Source organism: Chiloscyllium plagiosum, unplaced genomic scaffold (assembly GCF_037043375.1).
Source record: "Chiloscyllium plagiosum isolate Xiang-an unplaced genomic scaffold, Cpla_swu_hap1 HiC_scaffold_10, whole genome shotgun sequence".
NCBI lineage: Eukaryota > Metazoa > Chordata > Chondrichthyes > Orectolobiformes > Hemiscylliidae > Chiloscyllium > Chiloscyllium plagiosum.
The window spans coordinates 39562114-39589033 of record NW_028270148.1 but is presented as its reverse complement, the minus strand read 5'-3'; the positions used below and the strand labels follow the sequence as shown (position 1 = coordinate 39589033).

Here is a 26920-nt window from a genome sequence, read left to right as displayed (position 1 = left end):
TTCACCAAATCTGTACATCCCTGGATACTATGGCCAATTCACCTAACATGCACATCGCTGGATACTATGGCCAATTCATCGAACCTGCACATCCCTGGATACTATGGTCAATTAACCAAATCTGCCCATCCCAGGATACTATGGCCAATTAACCTAACCTGCACATTACTGGATACTATGGCCAATTCACCAAACCTGCAAATCCCTTGTTACTATGGCCTATTCAGTTGACCTGCACACCCCTTGATACTATGGCCAATTCACCGAGCCTGCTCATCCCTGGATACTATGGCCAATTCACCAAACCGGCACATCCCTGGATAATAATACCAATTCACCTAATCTGCACATCCCTGGATACTATGGCCAATTTATCAAACCTGCACATCCCTGGATACTATGGCCAATTCACCTAACCTGCAGATCCCTGGATGCCATGGCCAATTCACATAACCTGCACATCCCTGAATACTATGGCCAATTCACTTAAACTGCACATTACTGGATACTATGGCCAATTCACCGAGCCTGCACATCCCTGGATACTATGGCCAATTCACCCAAACTGCACATCCCTGGATACCATGGCCAACTCACTAAACCTGCACACCCCTGGACACTATGTCCAATTCACCTAACCTGCACACCCCTGGATACTATGGCTAATTCACCTAACCTGCACATCCATGAATACTATGGCCAATTCACCAAACCGGCATATCCCTGGATACTATGGCCAATTCACCAAACCTGCACATCCCCGGATACTATGGCTAATTCACCTAAACTGCACACCCCTGGATACTATGGTTAATTCACCTAACCTGCACGTCCATGGATACTATTGCGAATTCACCAAACCGGCATATCCCTGGGTACTATGGCCAATTCACCAAACTTGCACATCCCTGGATACTAATGCCAATTCACCTAACCTGCACATCCCTGGATACAATGGCTAATTCACCTAACCTGCACCTCCATGGATACTATGGCCAATTCACCTAACCTGCACATCCCTGGATACTATGGCCAACTCACTAAGCCTGCATATCCGTGGATACTATGGCCAACTCACCTAACCTGCACATCCCTGGATACTATGGCCAACTCACTAAACCTGCATATCCGTGGATACTATCGCCAATTCTCCAACCTGCACATCCCTGGATAATATGGCCAATTCAGCAAACTGGCACATCCCTGGATATTATGGCTAATTCACCAAACCTGCACATCCGTGGATATTATGGTTAATTCACATAACCTGCACATCCCTGGATACTATGGCTAATTCACCTAACTTGCACCTCCATGGATACTGTGGCTAATTCACCTAACCTGCACATCCCTGGATACAATGGCCAATACATCTAACCTCCACATCCCTGGGGACGATGGCCAATTCGCCTAAACTGCACATCCCTGAATACTATGACCAATTCATCTAAACTGCACATCCCTGGATAGGATGACCAATTCACCAAACCTGCACACCCGGGACACTATGACCAATTCACCGAACCTGCGTACCCCTGGATACGATGACCAATTCACCAAACCTGCATACTCCTTGATACAATGGCCAATTCACCAACCTGCTCACCCCTGGATACTATGGCCAATTCAGCTAACCTGCCCATCCCAGGATACTATTGCCAATTCACCTAACCTGCACAACCCAGGCTAGTGCGTCTACTTCACCAAACCTGCACATTACTGGAAACTATGGCCTATTCACTAAAACTGCACATCCCTGGAGACTAAGGCCAATTCACCAAACCTGCACATCGCTGATTACTATAGCCAATTCACCTCACCGGCACATCCCTGAATACTATGGCCAATTCACCTAAACTGCACATCCCTGGATAGGATGACCAATTCACCAAACCTGCTCACCCCGGGGACACTATGACCAATTCACCTAACCTGAGCACCCCTGGATACGATGACCAATTCACCAAACCTGCACACCCCTGGATACTCTGGCCAATTCACCTAACCTGCTCACCCCTGGATACAATGGCCAATTCACCTAACGTGCCCATCCCTGGATACTATGGCCAATTCACCTAACCTGCACATCGCTGGATTCTATGGCCAATTCACCTAACCTGCATATCTCTGGATACTATGCACTATTCACCTAACCTGCATATCTCTGGATACTATGCCCTATTCACCTAACCTGCACATGACTGAATACTGTGGCCAATTCACCAAACCTGCATATCCGTGGTTACTATGGCCAACTCACCTAATCTGCACATCCCTGGATACTATGGCCAATTCACCTAACCTGCACATCCCTGGATACTATGGCCAATTCACCAAAACTGCACATGCCTGGATACAATGACCAATTCACCTAACCTGCATATCCCTGGATACTATGCCCTATTCACCTAACCTGCACATCCCTGGATAATATGGCCAATTCACCAAACCTGCACATTCCTGGACACTATGGCTAATTCACCAAACCTGCACAACCCTGGATACTATGGCCAATTCACCTAACCTGCACGTCCCTGGATACTAAGGCCAACTCACTAAACCTGCACATCCCTGGATACTATGCCCTATTCACCAACCTGCACGTCCCTGGATAATATGGCCATTTCACCAAACTGGCACATCCCTGGATACAATGGCTAATTCACCAAACCTGCTCATCCCTGGATACTATGGCCAATTCACCAAACCTGCACATCCATGGATACTATAGCTAATTCACCTTACCTGCACCTCCATGGATACTATGGCCAATTCACCTAACCTGCATATCCGTGGTTACTATGGCCAAATCACCTAACCTGCACATCGCTGGATACTATGGCCAATTCACCTAACCTGCACATCCCTGGATTCAAATGCCAATTCATCTAAACCTCCGCATCCCTGGGGACTATGGCCAATTCGCCTAAACTGCACACCCCTGGATTCTATGGCCAATTCACCTAAACTGCACATCCCTGGATAACATGGCCAATTCATCAAACCTGCACATCCCTGGATGCTATGGCCAATTCACCTCACCTGCACATCCCTACATATTATGTCCAATTCACCTAACCTGCACATCCCGGATTACTATGGCCAATTCACCTAAACTGCACATTCTTGGATACTATGGCCAATTCACCAAATCCTACACATCCCTGGATACTATGTCCAATTCACCAAACCTGTACATCCCTGGATACTATGGCCAATTCATTACACCTGCACATCCCTGGAAACTATGGCCAATTCACCAAACCTGCACACCCCTGGATACTATTACCAATTCCCCAAAACTGCACTTCACTGGACACTATGGCCAATTCACCTAACCTGCACATCCCCAGATACTATGGCCAATTCACCGAAACCGTACATCCGTGTATCCTCTGGCCAATTCACTTAACCTACACATCCCTGGATAATATGGCACATTTATTAAACCTGCACATCCCTGGATACTATGGCTAATTCACCAAACCTGCACATCCCTGGATACGATGGCCAATTCACATAACCTGCACATCCCTGGATACTATGGCTAATTCACCTAACCTGCACCTCCATGGATACTATGGCCAATTCACCTAACATGCACATGACTGAATACTATGGCCAATTCACCAAACCTGCATATCCGTGGTTACTATGGCCAACTCACCTAACCTGCACATCCCTGGATACTATGGCCAATTCAGCTAACCTGCACATCCCTGGATACAATGGCCAATTCATTTAACCTCCACATCCCTGGATACAATGGCCAATTTACCTAACCTGCACATCCCTGAATACTATGGCTAATTCACCTAAACTGTACATCCCTGGATACTATGGCCAAATCACAAAACCTGCACATCCCTGGATACTATGGCCAATTCACCAAACCCGCACATCTCTGGATACTATGGCTCTATTCACCTAACCTGTACATCCCTGGTTCCTATGGCCAATTCACCAAACCTGCACATTCCTGGATAAAATGGTCAATTCACCAAACCTGCACATCCCTGGATACTATGGCTAATTCACCAAACCTGCACATCCCTGGATACTATGGCCGATTCACCTAACCTGCACATCCCTGGATACTATGGCTAATTCACCCAACCTGCACATCCCTGGATACTATGGCTAATTCACCTAACCTGCACCTCCATGGATACTGTGGCTAATTCACCTAACCGGCACCTCCATGGATACTATGGCCAATTCACCAAACCTGCACATCGCTGGATACTATAGCCAATTCACCAAACCTGCACATCCATGGATACTATAGCTAATTCACCTTACCTGCACCTCCATGGATACTATGGCCAATTCACCTAACCTGCATATCCTTGGTTACTATGGCCAAATCACCTAACCTGCACATTGCTGGATACTATGGCCAATTCACCTAACCTGCACATCCCTGGATTCAAATGCCAATTCACCAAACCTGCACATCCATGGATACTATAGCTAATTCACCTTACCTGCACCTCCATGGATACTATGGCCAATTCACCTAACCTGCATATCCTTGGTTACTATGGCCAAATCACCTAACCTGCACATTGCTGGATACTATGGCCAATTCGCCTAAACTGCACACCCCTGGATTCTATGGCCAATACACCTAAACTGCACATCCCTGGATAACATGGCCAATTCATCAAACCTGCACATCCCTGGATGCTATGGCCAATTCACCTCACCTGCACATTCCTTCATATTATGTCCAATTCACCTAACCTGCACATCCCTGATTACTATGGCCAATTCACCTAAACTGCACATTCCTGGATACTATGGCCAATTCACCAAAGCCTACACATCCCTGGATACTATGTCCAATTCACCAAACCTGTACATCCCTGGATACTATGGCCAATTCATTTCACCTGCACATCCCTGGAAACTATGGCCAATTCACCAAACCTGCACACCCCTGGATACTATAACCAATTCCCCAAAACTGCACTTCACTGGACACTATGGCCAATTCACCAAACCTGCACATCCCCAGATACTATGGCCAATTCACCGAAACCGTACATCCGTGTATCCTCTAGCCAATTCACTTAACCTACACATCCCTGGATAATATGGCACATTTATTAAACCTGCACATCCCTGGATACTATGGCTAATTCACCAAACCTGCACATCCCTGGATACGATGGCCAATTCACATAACCTGCACATCCCTGGATACTATGGCTAATTCACCTAACCTGCACCTCCATGGATACTATGGCCAATTCACCTAACATGCACATGACTGAATACTATGGCCAATTCACCAAACCTGCATATCCGTGGTTACTATGGCCAACTCACCTAACCTGCACATCCCTGGATACTATGGCCAATTCATTTAACCTCCACATCCCTGGATACAATGGCCAATTTACCTAACCTGCACATCCCTGAATACTATGGCTAATTCACCTAAACTGTACATCCCTGGATACTATGGCCAAATCACAAAACCTGCACATCCCTGGATACTATGGCCAATGCACCAAACCCGCACATCTCTGGATACTATGGCTCTATTCACCTAACCTGTACATCCCTGGATCCTATGGCCAATTCACCAAACCTGCACATTCCTGGATAATATGGTCAATTCACCAAACCTGCACATCCCTGGATACTATGGCTAATTCACCAAACCTGCACATCCCTGGATACAATGGCCGATTCACCTAACCTGCACATCCCTGGATACTATGGCTAATTCACCCAAACTGCACATCCCTGGATACTATGGCTAATTCACCTAACCTGCACCTCCATGGGTACTGTGGCTAATTCACCTAACCAGCACCTCCATGGATACTATGGCCAATTCACCAAACCTGCACATCGCTGGATACTATGGCCAATTCACCTAACCTGCATATCCCTGGATACAATGGCCAATACATCTAACCTCCACATCCCTGGGGACGATGGCCAATTCGCCTAAACTGCACATCCCTGAATACTATGACCAATTCACCTAAACTGCACATCCCTGGATAGGATGACCAATTCACCAAACCTGCACACCCCGGGACACTATGACAAATTCACCGAACCTGCGTACCCCTGGATACGATGACCAATTCACCAAACCTGCACACCCCTGGATACAATGGCCAATTCAGCAAACCTGCTCACCCCTGGATACTATGGCCAATTCAGCTAACCTGCCCATCCCTGGATACTATTGCCAATTCACCTAACCTGCACAACCCAGGCTACTACGTCTACTTCACCTAACCTGCACATCGCTGGATACTATGGTCAATTCACCTAACCTGCAATCCCAGGATACAAATGCCAATTCATCTAAACATCCGCATCCCTGGGGACTATGGCCAATTCGCCTAAACTGCACACCCCTGGATACTATGGCCAATTCACCTAAACTGCACAACCCGGGATAACATGGCCAATTCATCAAACCTGCACATCCCTGGATGCTATGGCCAATTCACCTCACCTGCACATCCCTACATATTATGTCCAATTCACCTAACCTGCACATCCCTGATTACTATGGCCTATTCACCTAAACTGCACATTCCTGGATACTATGGCCAATTCACCAAGCCGACACATCCCTGGATACTATGTCCAATTCACCAAACCTGTACATCCCTGGATACTATGGCCAATTCATTTCACCTGCACATCCCTGGAAACTATGGCCAATTCACCAAACCTGCGCACCCCTGGATACTATTACCAATTCCCCAAAACTGCACTTCACTGGACACTATGGCCAATTCACCTAACCTGCACATCCCCAGATACTATGGCCAATTCACCGAAACCGTACATCCGTGTATCCTCTGGCCAATTCACTTAACCTACACATCCCTGGATAATATGGCACATTTATTAAACTTGCACATCCCTGGATACTATGGCTAATTCACCAAACCTGCACATCCCTGGATACGATGGCCAATTCACATAACCTGCACATCCCTGGATACTATGGCTAATTCACCTAACGGCACCTCCATGGATACTATGGCCAATTCACCTAACATGCACATGACTGAATACTATGGCCAAATCACCAAACCTGCATATCTGTGGTTACTATGGCCAACTCACCTAACCTGCACATCCCTGGATACTATGGCCAATTCAGCTAACCAGCACATCCCTGGATACTATGGCCAATTCACTAAACCCGCACATCTCTGGATACTATGGCTCTATTCACCTAACCTGCACATCCCTGGATCCTATGGCCAATTCACCAAACCTGCACATTCCTGGATAATATGGTCAATTCACCAAACTGGCACATCCGTGGATACTATGGCCAATTCACATAACCTGCACCTCCATGGATACTATGGCTAATTCACCTAACCTGCACATCCATGGATACTATGGCCAATTCACCTAACCTGCACCTCCATGGATACTACGGCCAATTCACCTAACCTGCACATTACCGAATACTATGGCCAATTCACCAAACCTGCATATTCGTGGTTACTATGGTCAACTCACCTAACCTGCACATCCGTGGATACTATGGCCAATTCACCTAACCTGCACATCCCTGGATACTATGGCCAATTCACCTCACCTGCACATGCCTGGATACTATGGCAAATTCACCAAAAGTGCACATCCCTGGATATTATGGCCAATTTACGTAACCTGCATATCCCTGAATACTATTGCTAATTCACCTAAAATGTACATCCCTGGATACTAGGGCCAACTCACTAAAGTTGCACATCCCTGGCTACTATGGCCAATTCACCTAACCTGCACATCCCTGGATACTATGGCCAATTCAGCTAACCTGCCCATCCCTGGATACTATGGCCAATTCACCTAACCTGCACATCCATGGATACTATGGTGAATTCACCAAACCGGCATATCCCTGGATACTATGGCCAATTCACCAAAACGTGTACATCCCTGGATACTAATGCCAATTCACCAAACCGGCATATCCCCGGATACTATGGCCACTTCACCAAACCTGCACACCCCTGGATACTATGGCCAATTCGCCTAACCTGCACATCCCTGGAATCTATGGCAAAATCACTAAACCTTCCCATCTCTGGATACAATGCCCTATTCATTAACCTGAACATCCGTGGATAATATGGTCAATTCACCAAACCTGCTCATCCCTGGATACTGTGGCTAATTCACCAAACCTGCACATCCCTGGATACTAGGGCCAATTCACCTAACCTGCACATCCCTGGATACTATGGCAAATTCACCTAACCTGCACCTCCATGGATACTATGGCCAATTCACCTAATCTGCACATCCCTGGATACTATGGCCAACTCACTCAACCTGCACATCCCTGGATACTATGCCCTAGTCACCAACCTGCACATCCCTGGATAATATGGCTAATTCACCAAACCTGCACATCCGTGGATACTATGGCTAATTCACATAACCTGCACATCCCGGGATACTATGGCCGATTCACCTAACCTACACATCGCTGGATACTATGGCCAATTCACCAAAACTGCACATCCCTGGATACTATGACCAATTCACCTAACCTGCATATCCCTGGGTACTATGCCCCATTCACATAACCTGAATATCCCTGGATAATATGGCCAATTCACCAAGCCTGCACATTCCTGGATGCTATGGCTAATTCACTAAACCTGCACATCCCTGGATACTATGGCCAATTCACATAATCTTCACATCCTTGGATACTATGACCAACTCACTAAACCTGCACATGCCTGGATACTATGCCCTATTCATCAACCTGCACATCCCTGGATAATATGGCCAATTCACCAAACTGGAACATCCCTGGATACAATGGCTAATTCACCAAACCTGCACATCCCTGGATACTATGGCGAATTCACCTAACCTGCACCTCCATGGATACTATGGCCAATTCACCTAATCTGCACATCCCTGGATACTATGGCCAACTCACTAAACCTGCACATCCCTGGATACTATGCCCTATTCACCAACCTGCACATCCCTGGATAATATGGCTAATTCACCAAACCTGCACATCCGTGGATACTATGGCTAATTCACATAACCTGCACATCCCTGGATACTATGACCGATTCACCTAACCTGCACATCGCTGGATGCTATGGCCAATTCACCAAAACTGCACATCCCTGGATACTATGACCAATTCACCTAACCTGCATATCCCTGGGTACTATGCCCCATTCACATAACCTGTATATCCCTGGATACAATGGCTAATTCACCAAGCCTGCACATTCCTGGATGCTATTGCTAATTCACCAAACCTGCACATCCCTGGATACTATGGACAATTTACCTAACCTGCACGTCCCTGGATACTATGACCAACTCACTAAACCTGCACATCCCTGGATACTATGCCCTATTCATCAACCTGCACATCCCTGTATAATATGGCCAATTCACCAAACTGGCACATCCCTGGATACTGTGGCTAATTCACCAAACCTGCACATCCCTGGATACTATGGCCAATTCACTTAACCTGCACATCGCTGGATACTATGGCTAATTTACGTTACCTGCACCTCCATGGATAGTATGGCTAAATCACCTAACCTGCACATTACTGGATACTATGGCCAATTCACCAAACCTGCACCTCTCTGGATACTATGGCCAATTCATCTAACCTCCACATCCCTGGGGACTATGGCCAATTCGCCTAAACCGCACTCCCCTGGATACTATGGCCAATTCTCCTGAACTGCACATCCCTGGATACTATGGCCAATTCACCAAACCAGCACATCCCTGGATACTGTGGCCATTTCACCAAACCTGCACATCCCTGGATACAATGGCCAATTCATCTAACCTCCACATCCCTGGGGACTATGGCCAATTCGCCTAAACTGCACATCCCTGGATACTATGGCCAATTCACCTAAACTGCACATCCCTGGATAACATGGTCAATTCACCAAACCTGCTCATCCCTGGATACTATGGCAAATTCACCAATCCTGCACATCCCTGGATACAATGGCCAATTCACCTAACCAGCACATCCCTGGATACTATGGCGAATTCACCTAACCTGCACCTCCATGGATACTATGGCCAATTCACCTAACCTGCACATCTCTGGATACTATGGCTAATTCACCAAACCTGCACACCCCTGGATACAATGGCCAATTCACCTAACCTGCTCACCCCTAGATACTATGGCCAATTCACTTAACCTGCCCATCCCTGAATACTATGGCCAATCCACCTAACCTGCCCATCCCTGGATACTATGGCAAATTCACCTAACCTGCACCTCCATGGATACTATGGCCAATTCACCTAATCTGCACATCCCTGGATACTATGGCCAACTCACTCAACCTGCACATCCCTGGATACTATGCCCTAGTCACCAACCTGCACATCCCTGGATAATATGGCTAATTCACCAAACCTGCACATCCGTGGATACTATGGCTAATTCACATAACCTGCACATCCCGGGATACTATGGCCGATTCACCTAACCTACACATCGCTGGATACTATGGCCAATTCACCAAAACTGCACATCCCTGGATACTATGACCAATTCACCTAACCTGCATATCCCTGGGTACTATGCCCCATTCACATAACCTGAATATCCCTGGATAATATGGCCAATTCACCAAGCCTGCACATTCCTGGATGCTATGGCTAATTCACTAAACCTGCACATCCCTGGATACTATGGCCAATTCACATAATCTTCACATCCTTGGATACTATGACCAACTCACTAAACCTGCACATGCCTGGATACTATGCCCTATTCATCAACCTGCACATCCCTGGATAATATGGCCAATTCACCAAACTGGAACATCCCTGGATACAATGGCTAATTCACCAAACCTGCACATCCCTGGATACTATGGCGAATTCACCTAACCTGCACCTCCATGGATACTATGGCCAATTCACCTAATCTGCACATCCCTGGATACTATGGCCAACTCACTAAACCTGCACATCCCTGGATACTATGCCCTATTCACCAACCTGCACATCCCTGGATAATATGGCTAATTCACCAAACCTGCACATCCGTGGATACTATGGCTAATTCACATAACCTGCACATCCCTGGATACTATGACCGATTCACCTAACCTGCACATCGCTGGATGCTATGGCCAATTCACCAAAACTGCACATCCCTGGATACTATGACCAATTCACCTAACCTGCATATCCCTGGGTACTATGCCCCATTCACATAACCTGTATATCCCTGGATACAATGGCTAATTCACCAAGCCTGCACATTCCTGGATGCTATTGCTAATTCACCAAACCTGCACATCCCTGGATACTATGGACAATTTACCTAACCTGCACGTCCCTGGATACTATGACCAACTCACTAAACCTGCACATCCCTGGATACTATGCCCTATTCATCAACCTGCACATCCCTGTATAATATGGCCAATTCACCAAACTGGCACATCCCTGGATACTGTGGCTAATTCACCAAACCTGCACATCCCTGGATACTATGGCCAATTCACTTAACCTGCACATCGCTGGATACTATGGCTAATTTACGTTACCTGCACCTCCATGGATAGTATGGCTAAATCACCTAACCTGCACATTACTGGATACTATGGCCAATTCACCAAACCTGCACCTCTCTGGATACTATGGCCAATTCATCTAACCTCCACATCCCTGGGGACTATGGCCAATTCGCCTAAACCGCACTCCCCTGGATACAATGGCCAATTCACCTAACCTGCTCACCCCTGGATACTATGGCCAATTCACTTAACCTGCCCATCCCTGAATACTATGGCCAATCCACCTAACCTGCCCATCCCTGGATACTACGGCCAATTCACCAAACCTGCACATCCCTGGATACTCTGGCCAATTTACCTCACCTGCACAGCCATGGATACTATGGCAAATTCACCAAACCTGTAGACCCCTGGATACTATAAGCAATTCACCTAAACTGCACATCACTGGAAACAATGACCAATTCACCTAACCTGCACATCCCTGGATACTCTGGCCAATTCACCTAACCTGCACATCCCTGGATGCTATGGCCAATTCACCAAACCTGCACATCCCTGGATACTATGGCTAATTCACCTGAACTGCACCTCCGTGGATACTATGGCCAATTCACCTAACCTGCCCATTACTGGATACTATGGCCAATTCACCAAACCTGCATATCCGTGGTTACTATGGCCAATTCACCTAACTGCACATTACTGAATACTATGGTCAATTCACCAAACCTGCATATTAGTGGTTACTATGGTCAACTCACCTAACCTGCACATCCTGGATACTATGGCCAATTCACCTAACCTGCACATCCCTGGATACTATGGCCAATTTATCTAACCTGCACATGCCTGGATACTATGGCCAATTCACGTCACCAGCACAACCCTGGATACTATGGCCTATTCACCTAACCTGCATCCCAGAATACAATGGCCAATTCACCAAACCTGCACATCACTGGATATTATGGCCAATTCCCGTCACCTGCACACCCCTGGATAATATGGCCAATTCACCTAACCTACACATACCTGGATACTATGGCCAATTGACATAACTTCCACATCCCTGGATACTATGGCCAATTCACCTAACCTGCACATTACCGAATACTATGGCCAATTCACCAAACCTGCATATTCGTGGTTACTATGGTCAACTCACCTAACCTGCACATCCCTGGATACTATGGCCAATTCACCTAACCTGCACATCCCTGGATACCATGGCCAATTCACAAAACCTTCACATCCCTGGATACTATGGCCAATTCACCAAACCCGCACATCCCTGGATACTATGGCCCCATTCACCGAACCTGCACATCCCTGGATACTATGGCCAATTCACCAAACCTGCACATCCCTGGGTACTATGGCCAATTCACCAAACCTGCACACCCCTGGTTAATATGGCTAATTCACCTAACCTGCACACCCCTGGATACTATGGCTAATTCACCTAACCTGCACATCTATGGATATTATGGCGAATTCACCAAACCGGCATATCCCTGGATACTATGGCCAATTCACCAAACTTGCACATCCCTGGATACTAATGCCAATTCACCTAACCTGCACATCCCTGGATATTATGACCAATTCACCTCACCTGAACAGTACTGGATATTATGGCCAATTCACCAAACCTGCACATCCCTGGATACTATGGTCAATTCCCATCCTGCACATCCCTGGATACTATGGCCAATTCACCAAACCTGCACACCCGTGGATACTATGTCCAATTCAACTAACCTGCACATCCCTGGATACTATGGCAAACTCACTAAACCTTCCCATCTCTGGATACAATGCCCTATTCATTAACCTGCACATCCCTGGATAATATGATCAATTCACCAAACCTGCTCATCCCTGGATACTATGGCTAATTCACCAAGCCTGCACATCCCTGGATACTATGGCCAATTCACATAACCTGCACATCCCTGGATACTATGGTTAATTCACCTAACCTGCACCTCCATGGAAACTATGACCAATTCACCTGACCTGCACATCCCTGGATACTATGGCCAACTCACTAAACCTGCACATCCCTGGATACTATGCCCTATTCACCAACCTGCACAACCCTGGATAATATGGCCAATTCAGCTAACCTGCACATCCCTGGATACAATGGCCAATTCATTTAACCTCCACATCCCTGGATACAATGGCCAATTTACCTAACCTGCACATCCCTGAATACTAAGGCTAATTCACCTAAACTGTACATCCCTGGATACTATGGCCAAATCACAAAACCTGCACATCCCTGGATACTATGGCCAATTCACCAAACCCGCATATCTCTGGATACTATGGCTCTATTCACCTAACCTGTACATCCCTGGATCCTATGGCCAATTCACCAAACCTGCACATTCCTGGATAATATGGTCAATTCACCAAACCTGCACATCCCTGGATACTGTGGCTAATTCACCAAACCTGCACATCCCTGGATACTATGGCCGATTCACCTAACCTGCACATCCCTGGATACTATGGCTAATTCACCCAACCTGCACATCCCTGGATATTATGGCTAATTCACCTAACCTGCACCTCCATGGATACTGTGGCTAATTCACCTAACCGGCACCTCCATGGATACTATGGCCAATTCACCTAACCTGCACATCCCTGGATACTATGGCCAATTCACCAAACCTGCACATCCATGGATACTATAGCTAATTCACCTTACCTGCACCTCCATGGATACTATGGCCAATTCACCTAACCTGCATATCCGTGGTTACTATGGCCAAATCACCTAACCTGCACATTGCTGGATACTATGGCCAATTCACCTAACCTGCACATCCCTGGATTCAAATGCCAATTCATCTAAACATCCGCATCCCTGGGGACTATGGCCAATTCGCCTAAACTGCACACCCCTGGATTCGATGGCCAATTCACCTAAACTGCACATCCCTGGATAACATGGCCAATTCATCAAACCTGCACATCCCTGGATGCTATGGCCAATTCACCTCACCTGCACATTCCTACATATTATGTCCAATTCACCTAACCTGCACATCCCTGATTACTATGGCCAATTCACCTAAACTGCACATTCCTGGATACTATGGCCAATTCACCAAAGCCTACACATCCCTGGATACTATGTCCAATTCACCAAACCCGTACATCCCTGGATGCTATGGCCAATTCATTTCACCTGCACATCCCTGGAAACTATGGCCAATTCACCAAACCTGCACACCCCTGGATACTATAACCAATTCCCCAAAACTGCACTTCACTGGACACTATGGCCAATTCACCTAACCTGCACATCCCCAGATACTATGGCCAATTCACCGAAACCGTACATCCGTGTATCCTCTGGCCAATTCACTTAACCTACACATCCCTGGATAATATGGCACATTTATTAAACCTGCACATCCCTGGATACTATGGCTAATTCACCAAACCTGCACATCCCTGGATACGATGGCCAATTCACATAACCTGCACATCCCTGGATACTATGGCTAATTCACCTAACCTGCACCTCCATGGATACTATGGCCAATTCACCTAACATGCACATGACTGAATACTATGGCCAATTCACCAAACCTGCACATTCCTGGATAATATGGTCAATTCACCAAACCTGCACATCCCTGGATACTGTGGCTAATTCACCAAACCTGCACATCCCTGGATACTATGGCCGATTCACCTAACCTGCACATCCCTGGATACTATGGCTAATTCACCCAACCTGCACATCCCTGGATATTATGGCTAATTCACCTAACCTGCACCTCCATGGATACTGTGGCTAATTCACCTAACCGGCACCTCCATGGATACTATGGCCAATTCACCTAACCTGCACATCCCTGGATACTATGGCCAATTCACCAAACCTGCACATCCATGGATACTATAGCTAATTCACCTTACCTGCACCTCCATGGATACTATGGCCAATTCACCTAACCTGCATATCCGTGGTTACTATGGCCAAATCACCTAACCTGCACATTGCTGGATACTATGGCCAATTCACCTAACCTGCACATCCCTGGATTCAAATGCCAATTCATCTAAACATCCGCATCCCTGGGGACTATGGCCAATTCGCCTAAACTGCACACCCCTGGATTCTATGGCCAATTCACCTAAACTGCACATCCCTGGATAACATGGCCAATTCATCAAACCTGCACATCCCTGGATGCTATGGCCAATTCACCTCACCTGCACATTCCTACATATTATGTCCAATTCACCTAACCTGCACATCCCTGATTACTATGGCCAATTCACCTAAACTGCACATTCCTGGATACTATGGCCAATTCACCAAAGCCTACACATCCCTGGATACTATGTCCAATTCACCAAACCCGTACATCCCTGGATGCTATGGCCAATTCATTTCACCTGCACATCCCTGGAAACTATGGCCAATTCACCAAACCTGCACACCCCTGGATACTATAACCAATTCCCCAAAACTGCACTTCACTGGACACTATGGCCAATTCACCTAACCTGCACATCCCCAGATACTATGGCCAATTCACCGAAACCGTACATCCGTGTATCCTCTGGCCAATTCACTTAACCTACACATCCCTGGATAATATGGCACATTTATTAAACCTGCACATCCCTGGATACTATGGCTAATTCACCAAACCTGCACATCCCTGGATACGATGGCCAATTCACATAACCTGCACATCCCTGGATACTATGGCTAATTCACCTAACCTGCACCTCCATGGATACTATGGCCAATTCACCTAACATGCACATGACTGAATACTATGGCCAATTCACCAAACCTGCATATCCGTGGTTACTATGGCCAACTCACCTAACCTGCACATCCCTGGATACTATGGCCAATTCAGCTAACCTGCACATCCCTGGATACAATGGCCAATTCATTTAACCTCCACATCCCTGGATACAATGGCCAATTTACCTAACCTGCACATCCCTGAATACTATGGCTAATTCACCTAAACTGTACATCCCTGGATACTATGGCCAAATCACAAAACCTGCACATCCCTGGATACTATGGCCAATGCACCAAACCCGCACATCTCTGGATACTATCGCTCTATTCACCTAACCTGTACATCCCTGGATCCTATGGCCAATTCACCAAACCTGCACATTCCTGGATAATATGGTCAATTCACCAAACCTGCACATCCCTGGATACTATGGCTAATTCACCAAACCTGCACATCCATGGATACTATGGCCAATTCACCTAACCTGCACATCCCTGGATACTATGGCTAATTCACCCAACCTGCACATCCCTGGATACTATGGCTAATTCACCTAACCTGCACCTCCATGGGTACTGTGGCTAATTCACCTAACCAGCACCTCCATGGATACTATGGCCAATTCACCAAACCTGCACATCGCTGGATACTATGGCCAATTCACCTAACCTGCATATCCCTGGATACAATGGCCAATACATCTAACCTCCACATCCCTGGGGACGATGGCCAATTCGCCTAAACTGCACATCCCTGAATACTATGACCAATTCACCTAAACTGCACATCCCTGGATAGGATGACCAATTCACCAAACCTGCACACCCCGGGACACTATGACCAATTCACCGAACCTGCGTACCCCTGGATACGATGACCAATTCACCAAACCTGCACACCCCTGGATACAATGGCCAATTCAGCAAACCTGCTCACCCCTGGATACTATGGCCAATTCAGCTAACCTGCCCATCCCTGGATACTATTGCCAATTCACCTAACCTGCACAACCCAGGCTACTATGTCTACTTCACCTAACCTGCACATCGCTGGATACTATGGTCAATTCACCTAACCTGCAATCCCAGGATACAAATGCCAATTCATCTAAACATCCGCATCCCTGGGGACTATGGCCAATTCGCCTAAACTGCACACCCCTGGATACTATGGCCAATTCACCTAAACTGCACATCCCTGGATAACATGGCCAATTCATCAAACCTGCACATCCCTGGATGCTATGGCCAATTCACCTCACCTGCACATCCCTACATATTATGTCCAATTCACCTAACCTGCACATCCCTGATTACTATGGCCTATTCACCTAAACTGCACATTCCTGGATACTATGGCCAATTCACCAAGCCGACACATCCCTGGATACTATGTCCAATTCACCAAACCTGTACATCCCTGGATACTATGGCCAATTCATTTCACCTGCACATCCCTGGAAACTATGGCCAATTCACCAAACCTGCGCACCCCTGGATACTATTACCAATTCCCCAAAACTGCACTTCACTGGACACTATGGCCAATTCACCTAACCTGCACATCCCCAGATACTATGGCCAATTCACCGAAACCGTACATCCGTGTATCCTCTGGCCAATTCACTTAACCTACACATCCCTGGATAATATGGCACATTTATTAAACCTGCACATCCCTGGATACTATGGCTAATTCACCAAACCTGCACATCCCTGGATACGATGGCCAATTCACATAACCTGCACATCCCTGGATACTATGGCTAATTCACCTAACGGCACCTCCATGGATACTATGGCCAATTCACCTAACATGCACATGACTGAATACTATGGCCAAATCACCAAACCTGCATATCCGTGGTTACTATGGCCAACTCACCTAACCTGCACATCCCTGGATACTATGGCCAATTCAGCTAACCAGCACATCCCTGGATACTATGGCCAATTCACCAAACCCGCACGTCTCTGGATACTATGGCTCTATTCACCTAACCTGCACATCCCTGGATCCTATGGCCAATTCACCTAACCTGCACATTCCTGGATAATATGGTCAATTCACCAAACTGGCACATCCGTGGATACTATGGCCAATTCACATAACCTGCACCTCCATGGATACTATGGCTAATTCACCTAACCTGCACATCCATGGATACAATGGCCAATTCACCTAACCTGCACATCCCTGGATACTATGGCCAATTCACCAAACCTGCATATTCGTGGTTACTATGGTCAACTCACCTAACCTGCACATCTGTGGATACTATGGCCAATTCACCTAACCTGCACATCCCTGGATACTATGGCCAATTCACCTCACCTGCACATGCCTGGATACTATGTCAAATTCACCAAAAGTGCACATCCCTGGATATTATGGCCAATTTACGTAACCTGCATATCCCTGAATACTATTGCTAATTCACCTAAAATGTACATCCCTGGATACTAGGGCCAACTCACTAAAGTTGCACATCCCTGGCTACTATGGCCAATTCACCTAACCTGCACATCCCTGGATACTATGGCCAATTCAGCTAATCTGCCCATCCCTGGATACTATGGCCAATTCACCAAACTTGCACATCCCTGGATACTAATGCCAATTCACCTAACCTGCACATCCCTGGATATTATGACCAATTCACCTCACCTGAACAGTACTGGATATTATGGCCAATTCACCAAACCTGCACATCCCTGGATACTATGGTCAATTCCCATCCTGCACATCCCTGGATACTATGGCCAATTCACCAAACCTGCACACCCGTGGATACTATGTCCAATTCAACTAACCTGCACATCCCTGGATACTATGGCAAACTCACTAAACCTTCCCATCTCTAGATACAATGCCCTATTCATTAACCTGCACCTCCCTGGATAATATGATCAATTCACCAAACCTGCTCATCCCTGGATACTATGGCTAATTCACCAAGCCTGCACATCCCTGGATACTATGGCCAATTCACATAACCTGCACATCCCTGGATACTATGGTTAATTCACCTAACCTGCACCTCCATGGAAACTATGACCAATTCACCTGACCTGCACATCCCTGGATACTATGGCCAACTCACTAAACCTGCACATCCCTGGATACTATGCCCTATTCACCAACCTGCACAACCCTGGATAATATGGCCAATTCAGCTAACCTGCACATCCCTGGATACAATGGCCAATTCATTTAACCTCCACATCCCTGGATACAATGGCCAATTTACCTAACCTGCACATCCCTGAATACTAAGGCTAATTCACCTAAACTGTACATCCCTGGATACTATGGCCAAATCACAAAACCTGCACATCCCTGGATACTATGGCCAATTCACCAAACCCGCATATCTCTGGATACTATGGCTCTATTCACCTAACCTGTACATCCCTGGATCCTATGGCCAATTCACCAAACCTGCACATTCCTGGATAATATGGTCAATTCACCAAACCTGCACATCCCTGGATACTATGGCTAATTCACCAAACCTGCACATCCCTGGATACTATGGCCGATTCACCTAACCTGCACATCCCTGGATACTATGGCTAATTCACCCAACCTGCACATCCCTGGATACTATGGCTAATTCACCTAACCTGCACCTCCATGGATACTGTGGCTAATTCACCTAACCGGCACCTCCATGGATACTATGGCCAATTCACCTAACCTGCACATCGCTGGTTACTATGGCCAATTCACCAAACCTGCACATCCATGGATACTATAGCTAATTCACCTTACCTGCACCTCCATGGATACTATGGCCAATTCACCTAACCTGCATATCCGTGGTTCCTATGGCCAAATCACCTAACCTGCACATTGCTGGATACTATGGCCAATTCACCTAACCTGCACATCCCTGGATTCAAATGCCAATTCATCTAAACCTCCGCATCCCTGGGGACTATGGCCAATTCGCCTAAACTGCACACCCCTGGATACTATGGCCAATTCACCTAAACTGCACATCCCTGGATAACATGGCCAATTCATCAAACCTGCACATCCCTGGATGCTATGGCCAATTCACCTCACCTGCACATTCCTACATATTATGTCCAATTCACCTAACCTGCACATCCCTGATTACTATGGCCAATTCACCTAAACTGCACATTCCTGGATACTATGGCCAATTCACCAAAGCCTACACATCCCTGGATACTATGTCCAATTCACCAAACCCGTACATCCCTGGATGCTATGGCCAATTCATTTCACCTGCACATCCCTGGAAACTATGGCCAATTCACCAAACCTGCACACCCCTGGATACTATAACCAATTCCCCAAAACTGCACTTCACTGGACACTATGGCCAATTCACCTAACCTGCACATCCCCAGATACTATGGCCAATTCACCGAAACCGTACATCCGTGTATCCTCTGGCCAATTCACTTAACCTACACATCCCTGGATAATATGGCACATTTATTAAACCTGCACATCCCTGGATACTATGGCTAATTCACCAAACCTGCACATCCCTGGATACGATGGCCAATTCACATAACCTGCACATCCCTGGATACTATGGCTAATTCACCTAACCTGCACCTCCATGGATACTATGGCCAATTCACCTAACATGCACATGACTGAATACTATGGCCAATTCACCAAACCTGCATATCCGTGGTTACTATGGCCAACTCACCTAACCTGCACATCCCTGGATACTATGGCCAATTCAGCTAACCTGCACATCCCTGGATACAATGGCCAATTCATTTAACCTCCACATCCCTGGATACAATGGCCAATTTACCTAACCTGCACATCCCTGAATACTACGGCTAATTCACCTAAACTGTACATCCCTGGATACTATGGCCAAATCACAAAACTTGCACATCCCTGGATACTATGGCCAATGCACCAAACCCGCACATCTCTGGATACTATGGCTCTATTCACCTAACCTGTACATCCCTGGATCCTATGGCCAATTCACCAAACCTGCACATTCCTGGATAATATGGTCAATTCACCAAACCTGCACATCCCTGGATACTATGGCTAATTCACCAAACCTGCACATCCCTGGATGCTATGGCCAATTCACCTCACCTGCACATTCCTACATATTATGTCCAATTCACCTAACCTGCACATCCCTGATTACTATGGCCAATTCACCTAAACTGCACATTTCTGGATACTATGGCCAATTCACCAAAGCCTACACATCCCTGGATACTATGTCCAATTCACCAAACCCGTACATCCCTGGATGCTATGGCCAATTCATTTCACCTGCACATCCCTGGAAACTATGGCCAATTCACCAAACCTGCACACCCCTGGATACTATAACCAATTCCCCAAAACTGCACTTCACTGGACACTATGGCCAATTCACCTAACCTGCACATCCCCAGATACTATGGCCAATTCACCGAAACCGTACATCCGTGTATCCTCTGGCCAATTCACTTAACCTACACATCCCTGGATAATATGGCACATTTATTAAACCTGCACATCCCTGGATACTATGGCTAATTCACCAAACCTGCACATCCCTGGATACGATGGCCAATTCACATAACCTGCACATCCCTGGATACTATGGCTAATTCACCTAACCTGCACCTCCATGGATACTATGGCCAATTCACCTAACATGCACATGACTGAATACTATGGCCAATTCACCAAACCTGCATATCCGTGGTTACTATGGCCAACTCACCTAACCTGCACATCCCTGGATACTATGGCCAATTCAGCTAACCTGCACATCCCTGGATACAATGGCCAATTCATTTAACCTCCACATCCCTGGATACAATGGCCAATTTACCTAACCTGCACATCCCTGAATACTATGGCTAATTCACCTAAACTGTACATCCCTGGATACTATGGCCAAATCACAAAACCTGCACATCCCTGGATACTATGGCCAATGCACCAAACCCGCACATCTCTGGATACTATGGCTCTATTCACCTAACCTGTACATCCCTGGATCCTATGGCCAATTCACCAAACCTGCACATTCCTGGATAATATGGTCAATTCACCAAACCTGCACATCCCTGGATACTATGGCTAATTCACCAAACCTGCACATCCCTGGATACAATGGCCGATTCACCTAACCTGCACATCCCTGGATACTATGGCTAATTCACCTAACCTGCACCTCCATGGGTACTGTGGCTAATTCACCTAACCAGCACCTCCATGGATACTATGGCCAATTCACCAAACCTGCACATCGCTGGATACTATGGCCAATTCACCTAACCTGCATATCCCTGGATACAATGGCCAATACATCTAACCTCCACATCCCTGGGGACGATGGCCAATTCGCCTAAACTGCACATCCCTGAATACTATGACCAATTCACCTAAACTGCACATCCCTGGATAGGATGACCAATTCACCAAACCTGCACACCCCGGGACACTATGACCAATTCACCGAACCTGCGTACCCCTGGATACGATGACCAATTCACCAAACCTGCACACCCCTGGATACAATGGCCAATTCAGCAAACCTGCTCACCCCTGGATACTATGGCCAATTCAGCTAACCTGCCCATCCCTGGATACTATTGCCAATTCACCTAACCTGCACAACCCAGGCTACTACGTCTACTTCACCTAACCTGCACATCGCTGGATACTATGGTCAATTCACCTAACCTGCAATCCCAGGATACAAATGCCAATTCATCTAAACATCCGCATCCCTGGGGACTATGGCCAATTCGCCTAAACTGCACACCCCTGGATACTATGGCCAATTCACCTAAACTGCACATCCCTGGATAACATGGCCAATTCATCAAACCTGCACATCCCTGGATGCTATGGCCAATTCACCTCACCTGCACATCCCTACATATTATGTCCAATTCACCTAACCTGCATATCCCTGATTACAATGGCCTATTCACCTAAACTGCACATTCCTGGATACTATGGCCAATTCACCAAGCCGACACATCCCTGGATACTATGTCCAATTCACCAAACCTGTACATCCCTGGATACTATGGCCAATTCATTTCACCTGCACATCCCTGGAAACTATGGCCAATTCACCAAACCTGCGCACCCCTGGATACTATAACCAATTCCCCAAAACTGCACTTCACTGGACACTATGGCCAATTCACCTAACCTGCACATCCCCAGATACTATGGCCAATTCACCGAAACCGTACATCCGTGTATCCTCTGGCCAATTCACTTAACCTACACATCCCTGGATAATATGGCACATTTATTAAACCTGCACATCCCTGGATACTATGGCTAATTCACCAAACCTGCACATCCCTGGATACGATGGCCAATTCACATAACCTGCACATCCCTGGATACTATGGCTAATTCACCTAACGGCACCTCCATGGATACTATGGCCAATTCACCTAACATGCACATGACTGAATACTATGGCCAAATCACCAAACCTGCATATCCGTGGTTACTATGGCCAACTCACCTAACCTGCACATCCCTGGATACTATGGCCAATTCAGCTAACCAGCACATCCCTGGATACTATGGCCAATTCACCAAACCCGCACGTCTCTGGATACTATGGCTCTATTCACCTAACCTGCACATCCCTGGATCCTATGGCCAATTCACCTAACCTGCACATTCCTGGATAATATGGTCAATTCACCAAACTGGCACATCCGTGGATACTATGGCCAATTCACATAACCTGCACCTCCATGGATACTATGGCTAATTCACCTAACCTGCACATCCATGGATACTATGGCCAATTCACCTAACCTGCACATCCCTGGATACTATGGCCAATTCATTTAACCTCCACATCCCTGGATACAATGGCCAATTTACCTAACCTGCACATCCCTGAATACGATGGCTAATTCACCTAAACTGTACATCCCTGGATACTATGGCCAAATCACAAAACTTGCACATCCCTGGATACTATGGCCAATGCACCAAACCCGCACATCTCTGGATACTATGGCTCTATTCACCTAACCTGTACATCCCTGGATCCTATGGCCAATTCACCAAACCTGCACATTCCTGGATAATATGGTCAATTCACCAAACCTGCACATCCCTGGATACTATGGCTAATTCACCAAACCTGCACATCCCTGGATGCTATGGCCAATTCACCTCACCTGCACATTCCTACATATTATGTCCAATTCACCTAACCTGCACATCCCTGATTACTATGGCCAATTCACCTAAACTGCACATTTCTGGATACTATGGCCAATTCACCAAAGCCTACACATCCCTGGATACTATGTCCAATTCACCAAACCCGTACATCCCTGGATGCTATGGCCAATTCATTTCACCTGCACATCCCTGGAAACTATGGCCAATTCACCAAACCTGCACACCCCTGGATACTATTACCAATTCCCCAAAACTGCACTTCACTGGACACTATTGCCAATTCACCTAACCTGCACATCCCCAGATACTATGGCCAATTCACCGAAACCGTACATCCGTGTATCCTCTGGCCAATTCACTTAACCTACACATCCCTGGATAATATGGCACATTTATTAAACCTGCACATCCCTGGATACTATGGCTAATTCACCAAACCTGCACATCCCTGGATACGATGGCCAATTCACATAACCTGCACATCCCTGGATACTATGGCTAATTCACCTAACCTGCACCTCCATGGATACTATGGCCAATTCACCTAACATGCACATGACTGAATACTATGGCCAATTCACCAAACCTGCATATCCGTGGTTACTATGGCCAACTCACCTAACCTGCACATCCCTGGATACTATGGCCAATTCAGCTAACCTGCACATCCCTGGATACAATGGCCAATTCATTTAACCTCCACATCCCTGGATACAATGGCCAATTTACCTAACCTGCACATCCCTGAATACCATGGCTAATTCACCTAAACTGTACATCCCAGGATACTATGGCCAAATCACAAAACCTGCACATCCCTGGATACTATGGCCAATGCACCAAACCCGCAAATCTCTGGATACTATGGCTCTATTCACCTAACCTGTACATCCCTGGATCCTATGGCCAATTCACCAAACCTGCACATTCCTGGATAATATGGTCAATTCACCAAACCTGCACATCCCTGGATACTATGGCTAATTCACCAAACCTGCACATCCCTGGATACAATGGCCGATTCACCTAACCTGCACATCCCTGGATACTATGGCTAATTCACCTAACCTGCACCTCCATGGGTACTGTGGCTAATTCACCTAACCAGCACCTCCATGGATACTATGGCCAATTCACCAAACCTGCACATCGCTGGATACTATGGCCAATTCACCTAACCTGCATATCCCTGGATACAATGGCCAATACATCTAACCTCCACATCCCTGGGGACGATGGCCAATTCGCCTAAACTGCACATCCCTGAATACTATGACCAATTCACCTAAACTGCACATCCCTGGATAGGATGACCAATTCACCAAACCTGCACACCCCGGGACACTATGACCAATTCACCGAACCTGCGTACCCCTGGATACGATGACCAATTCACCAAACCTGCACAACCCTGGATACAATGGCCAATTCAGCAAACCTGCTCACCCCTGGATACTATGGCCAATTCAGCTAACCTGCCCATCCCTGGATACTATTGCCAATTCACCTAACCTGCACAACCCAGGCTACTACGTCTACTTCACCTAACCTGCACATCGCTGGATACTATGGTCAATTCACCTAACCTGCAATCCCAGGATACAAATGCCAATTCATCTAAACATCCGCATCCCTGGGGACTATGGCCAATTCGCCTAAACTGCACACCCCTGGATACTATGGCCAATTCACCTAAACTGCACATCCCTGGATAACATGGCCAATTCATCAAACCTGCACATCCCTGGATGCTATGGCCAATTCACCTCACCTGCACATCCCTACATATTATGTCCAATTCACCTAACCTGCATATCCCTGATTACTATGGCCTATTCACCTAAACTGCACATTCCTGGATACTATGGCCAATTCACCAAGCCGACACATCCCTGGATACTATGTCCAATTCACCAAACCTGTACATCCCTGGATACTATGGCCAATTCATTTCACCTGCACATCCCTGGAAACTATGGCCAATTCACCAAACCTGCACACCCCTGGATACTATAACCAATTCCCCAAAACTGCACTTCACTGGACACTATGGCCAATTCACCTAACCTGCACATCCCCAGATACTATGGCCAATTCACCGAAACCGTACATCCGTGTATCCTCTGGCCAATTCACTTAACCTACACATCCCTGGATAATATGGCACATTTATTAAACCTGCACATCCCTGGATACTATGGCTAATTCACCAAACCTGCACATCCCTGGATACGATGGCCAATTCACATAACCTGCACATCCCTGGATACTATGGCTAATTCACCTAACGGCACCTCCATGGATACTATGGCCAATTCACCTAACATGCACATGACTGAATACTATGGCCAAATCACCAAACCTGCATATCCGTGG

At 46.6% G+C, this 26920-nt stretch overlaps 1 long non-coding RNA gene across 1 annotated transcript in view; it reads right to left on the bottom strand.

Annotated features, from left to right (window-relative positions):
* The window catches only part of LOC122552763 (uncharacterized), a 301823-nt gene that overhangs the window by 113862 nt on the left and 161041 nt on the right, over positions 1–26920 (bottom strand). The gene's annotated exons all lie outside the window — the stretch shown is intronic.